Here is a 6,172-nt window from a genome sequence, read left to right on the forward strand (position 1 = left end):
AAATGTTCAGGGAGCGAACGCGAAGTGCGTTGGTGAACATTACACTTTCGATTCTTCCGGAGGGAATTATCCGTGCGAATTGTCCGGGAGCGAATATTAAGGTGCGAAATGAACGAGTGCAAATTACATATTCGGAACGAAGTGTCCAGGGCGTGAAATGTTCAAAGTGCGAAACTCCTTGGAAGCGAAATGTCCAAGTGGGAGTAAAAAGTCCAGAATGAGAAATATCTTGGGGGTAAAATGTTTCCGGGTGCAACTAAATGTACAAAATATATAACAGTTCTACCTAAATTTCACTCCAGAATCCAAGGGGGTGGTGCTAAGGAGAGCTTCCTTACCCCAATAAGTGAGGAGGAGGGGGGCTGATATACAAATGGTAAATTTTCTACACAAGTTTAGGCAGATGAAGAAAAAATCAGGAGGGGGTGTCATTTGTAAGCAACTTGTATTAAACACAATGCTTTCTCTATCTAAAATTTGCATAAACACGAAGTAGTGAAGAGAGGTTGGCACTCACGTATTCTACGTATGCTGTTGGATAAATTAAAAGGAAATGTTATTTTTTGTGTCTGAGTTTTATCTACAGGTTAGACTTCTTTGGACGAATTTGAAGTATGTAATGTGGGAAGTGCGACCACCATTCTCCCACAACAAAATATAGTTTACGCTAAACGATGGAGACAGAAGACCGATTTAGTGTGGTTATTTCCAGATTTAACATTATCTCGTTTAAAAAGACAACTTTTTAAGTTGAATACCTCCAATCAACCACAAATCATTCTAATTTAAATGGTAATAGATTTTAGATTAACCACCCACCTTCCAATTCATATAATTGGATAGCCCGAGTTAATGATCTTAATAATTCAATTTACCAAAATCTGACGCCGCCGCGCCGAATGCTTTGCGACATTTACGCATTCCACTTGCAGGCGGTTTTAAGGTGAAATTCCTTCCTCGGTAATTACATATACCGCAATAATTTTGTAGAGGAATTGCAAAGAGTGCGAATTACATCCTCATAAATTAAGACCAATTATAATTGCCCTTTTGTAATTTGACTTTCACAACTACCCAGGTTCTCGCTCGTCCATCTGAAAGCCCCTTATACCTGTTTTTATTGTGCGGTGTAATTCGGTACGAAATAAATCGTAAATAAGTCTAGTCATAAATTATGACTGATCAAAATTTTTATTTATATTGACACGAGTACTAACTTCTCTGCAATATTAAAATATTCGTAGACAATAATTGTACGAGTTTGCAATTAGCACGGCCGTGTCGTCTTTTAATTAGATCATTTCTGAATTCATATAAATGTAAAGTATCCCAAAGGGGTTCATTAGTTTTATACTTTATATACATGCTTTACTTTTTTTTAACGTTATTGCATGATTTTTATACACTCAAATCTAAATTAACAATTTTATTTGTTTTTATTTACTGGAGAGTTTACGAGGCCGTTTCAAATGAATTGTGTCTTCATTTAACTGCTACGATCCAGCTAAGCTAACGTTTTTTTATTCAGAACGCTTGGTTAGCAATATCGGCTGGCTTTGCGACATCGTATTCTCAATAAAATTATCCTTCCTCAGGCGCAAATTCCTTACTTCTGGAACACATGCAAAATTCTAGAGCAATGAATACTAACCACCTAAAATGTAATGCAAACTTGAATATTTTAAACGACTTCGAGCTAACGACAAGTGTCAAGAATTGTCCTTAGTCTTATTTAATTACTTCAATTTAGCCAGTAATTTATCGATGCAATATAAGGTGTCCGGATAGGTTGGATATTATACTATAGTTGTTGTACCGCGATATTTATTGACTCCATTACGCTTAGTACCCACATATTAGATTTGACGGTGGTTATCCCAGCAGGAATTAGTTTCTATCTATAAAAGTTTTATAACGTTTGACTTAAACTGCTACTACCAGTACAAAATTGAGCTACACGACATAATAAGCGCTAATTATATTTTATTGGTGATTTTTTTGTCGTAATTTATCCACTTAGCCGATATCCTGTCGAGATCGTCGCGTTTATGATGCTAAATATAGATTATACAGCGTGGCTCAAAAGCAGATAGGTATGTTAATGTACAAAACTTACACTTGCAGGCCTCCCGTGGCTACACTTATTGTGTATCAGTCTGCCAATCACGCCTCGTCCAGGATTGAAGAGAGCTGCATCGTGACCAAACTGTATCGAAAGAAACTGGGGGCACGAAAAAGTGAGTTAAGAAGCAGAACATTGAATTGAATGCGTAGTGTACTTCACCCCCAAATTTTACGGTAACTTCATACTACAGTAACACTGGATTAAATCACGGCATCGTTTCAAATGCCCACCCTCCAAAAGGTAAACAGATCACCCTTAAATTTGAAACCGCCAAGTGTCACGTGTAACAAGATTGTATATTCGGGATGAGTTAAATGAAGCGGGTCATTATAATTAAATAAGAGCGAGTTAAATACGTCTGTGGTAACCGAATGTTGAATGACAAAAAGCCTATAGTATCGCGGAGTTAAGTATTGAAGTCATTCATTATTGTAAGAGAAAGCGTTTATTGAATCAGATAGTTTTTTTTTTTTTTTTTTTTTTTTTTTTTGTAGGGTTCAACTACTAAGGTCATATCCCCTTTAATTCACTAAGCATATTATATATCAGCGTATATATTAATCATTTTCAAAAATCTCACCATCTTCATTGCATTTTCAGGGTTTATAAAATTGTCGATGTAGTTGGGCAGTATACCGTTTATCAATCGCTCGTTATTGTATAGTGGGCAATGGCTTATAATATGAGTAACCGTGATGGCCGTATTGCAGTGATTACATTGTCGTGGTACAGTATTCTTTAGCAGATGTTCGTGTGTGACCTTAGTGTGTCCTATCCTCAGACGGTGCATTTTCACGTTGTCCTCTCTCGAAGCATCTTGTAGCGTGTATAGTGTCGTTGGAATAGGTTTTATCTGCGACAGGTGAGTATTTACCTGTGCCCATTTTTCTTGCCATTCTGCAACATATTGCTCTTTTAGGTGTCTTCTGATGTCACTTGCCACCATGAAATTTACATCTGTCTGCTGGTTCGATATCGCTCTACGAGCGGCCTGGTCTGCTTGTTCGTTGCCAAAGATACCAACGTGGCTAGGGACCCAAATAAATTCGAGTGATTTACCTTGCTCCGAAATACGATGTATAGCAGACTGTAGCATGATGTTCATCGGATCTGTGTTGTAGATTTTCTTTAGCCCATTTAGGAGATTCATACAGTCCGTAACAACTAAAAATCGGTTGTTTTCCATCATTGAACAGTATAGCACAGCCTGCCATAGGGCATACTGCTCTGCAAAGATGGGCGAAGAGTTTGTATTCAAGCTCCACTCGTATGCTACGCCCTCGGTGACTATAGCACTTCCCACCCCATACGCGTTCTTGGACCCATCCGTGTACACAGGTTGGTATGAGGGATATTCGTTAAGGAGGTTCTCGTATGCCTGCAGGTAAGTGGGTTGTTTTGTAATCTCTTTTTTGTAGCGCATTAGATCTTTTCTTATTTTTATTTCAGGTACCTTCCACGGGACAGTGTCCAGCATCATTTCATGGAGCGGCGCTGGAGGGACTATTCGGCGTTGCTCGAGATGTTCCTGGAATCTGATACAGGCAGGGCGGGTAATGGTAGGTTTCAGTCTGTACAACTGCATGTCTATGTTGAGTATCACCCTATTAGGATGTAGTGGCAATGATGAAATTTTAGTCATATAGCTTGCAATTAGTTGTTTTCTTCAGTGTCCAAGGGCGGTACTCCCGACTCACAATATAAGCTGTTCGTCGGACTGGTAGGAAAAGCTCCAAGACAGTACCTTATGGCTGTGTTATGTATGCTGTTCAAGGTTGCAAGTGTCGATTTACGCGCGGACGAATACACTATGCAGCCGTAGTCAATTTTCGACAAAATCACAGCCTGGTATATTCTTATGAGGCATTTTGTTTCTGCACCCCACTTGGTGTGCGCCAGTACCTTAATTATATTGAGACTTTGGAGGCATTTTTTTTTAACTGTTTTAGGTGCGGTTCCCAGGTAAGGGAATCATCGAGTGTAAGGCCCAGGAACTTTGCGGTACGAAGACATCTGATTGGATCGCCTGACAAGAATAATACGGGGTCATAGTGCGGTTTACGTAATCTGCAAAAGTGTACACATTGAGTTTTCTCTCTAGAGAAGCTCAGGCCGATACTATTTCCATTCGTAGTTATTTGATCTATCGCGGGTTGGAGTTTACGGGTTATTTCTCCAACAGTTTTACCCGAGCAGAACAGGGCGATGTCATCGACGTATAGGCATTTGGAGCAATCTATGGAGACATTCGATGCAATATCATTAATTGCCAGAGCAAACAAGGTGCAGCTCAGGGTAGATCCTTGCGGGACTCCATTTTCGAGCATTTTGGTCTCAGAAAATGTGTCTCCAATTCTGACCCGAAAACGTCTGTGACTTAAGAACGACTTTATTAACAGGGGCAGGTTTCCTCTAAAATTTAGATTAAACAGTTTTTTTAGTATGCCATGTCTCCATGTCATATCATATGCTGCCTTTATATCGAAAAAGACAGCGATCAGGTGTTTTCTCTCACGGAAAGTTTCCTGAATCGCATGCTCGAGTAGGATCAGGTGATCAGTTGTAGATCTGTGCCTTCTAAACCCAGCCTGATATGGAACTAGTGCATTGTGTTTTTCCAGGTACCATTGCAGTCTGTTATTAATCATCCTCTCCCATAGTTTTCCCATACAGCATGTGAGGCTGATTGGACGGTAGCTGGCCGGACTCAGTGGATTTTTGCTAGGCTTGAGAATCGGTACAACAACTGCCTCTTTCCAATCTTCTGGGTAAGTACCTTCATGCCAAAGTTTATTGTATAATTGTAGAACGCTTGTTTTAATTTCAGGTGTGAGATTAAGCAGCATTTCATAGGGTATCAAATCATGCCCAGGCGCTGTCCTTTTGCATCGTTTGAGAGCAAACTCGAGTTCTTCGATAATAAATGACGCGTTATATTCTAGATCACTGGTTGCTTCAAAGAATAGCTCCGCTTCTCTTTCATTTTTCACGTTGGAGAAAACGAGGGGATAGTTCGCAGAGCTACTTGCTCTTGCGAATTGGTTGGCCAACGCATTTGCAATATCGACTGGGTCTTCCGTAATAACATCTGGGGATATTTCTATAGAGTGTATTATTTGACTTTTATATTTTCCGTTGATGGCTTTGATCTTTTTCCAGACGTTATTTATATCTGCACTTGCGGTAATAGTAGATGTATATAAATATGAGTGTAAAGTGATTGAAAACCGTGACCAGAACGCATCTAAAACTCCTAGTGCACAACCCATAAAAGTATTTTTATAAACAATTGTTTTATCGCGTTGTAATGTTGCCGCTATCCGACGGTCGTTCCATTTGTTGTTGTTTGTCTGGTTGTGTATTTGAACTAGTGGCTTAGTGCATTTGTATAATTACAAACTATTGAGAATAACGTTGCCCATTTTGTATCAATGCGAAGCGTGTTTTTGCAAATGAAGGTCGTTTAACCATTTACTTTAGAGTTATTTCGCCTCAACCCCATTTACTAATATGTTATTCTATTGCAGCAAAGAAAATAAGAACCGTTTCATAATTTAATAACGATTATTGAGATATTGACTCATTATTTATCCAGAAGAGGACCGCTGACTGATAATAAAAACCACCCCCAATTTAAGACTGTTCAATTAAATACAAAAAATTATAACAAATTTGTTATGCAACTGTTGATGGCTCCCTTGGTGAACCGGAGCCACCATCATTGGACTGGGTGTGGAGACACCTCCACGGGTTGTTGCTGTCAAATTGAATGGTGTCTAAATAAACGAATTTTCTCGTATATTTTGTTTTCGGAACGTGGGCTAACTAGCTGGAATTATAGATATTAAATACAGGCACAGGCCCCCTAGTGCATCCATAGGAATTACAGGAAGCTTTCTCCTCAACAATTTCAGGTCTTTACTGGACCCTGACGCAAATGCATATAACCCAAACCCTAGTGTACTTAAACGGAAAACACGGCTTTATGGCGTAGAGCGTTCAGTTATAAATCCGGAGGTCGAGTGTTGGAACCTGGGTTGAGGTGAA

At 39.4% G+C, this 6,172-nt stretch overlaps 1 long non-coding RNA gene across 1 annotated transcript; it reads left to right on the forward strand.

The window, feature by feature from the left end:
- The first annotated feature begins 2,643 nt into the window (after positions 1–2,643).
- On the forward strand, positions 2,644–5,129 carry LOC116171678. The gene is made up of 6 exons (XR_004145487.1): positions 2,644–2,851; positions 2,907–2,987; positions 3,045–3,509; positions 3,575–3,684; positions 3,796–4,893; positions 4,953–5,129. It is a non-coding gene; the product is annotated as an uncharacterized LOC116171678 (long non-coding RNA).
- The last annotated feature ends 1,043 nt before the right edge of the window (positions 5,130–6,172 follow it).

The sequence above is a fragment of the Photinus pyralis genome, unplaced genomic scaffold (genome assembly GCF_008802855.1).
Source record: "Photinus pyralis isolate 1611_PpyrPB1 unplaced genomic scaffold, Ppyr1.3 Ppyr1.4_LG5, whole genome shotgun sequence".
NCBI lineage: Eukaryota > Metazoa > Arthropoda > Insecta > Coleoptera > Lampyridae > Photinus > Photinus pyralis.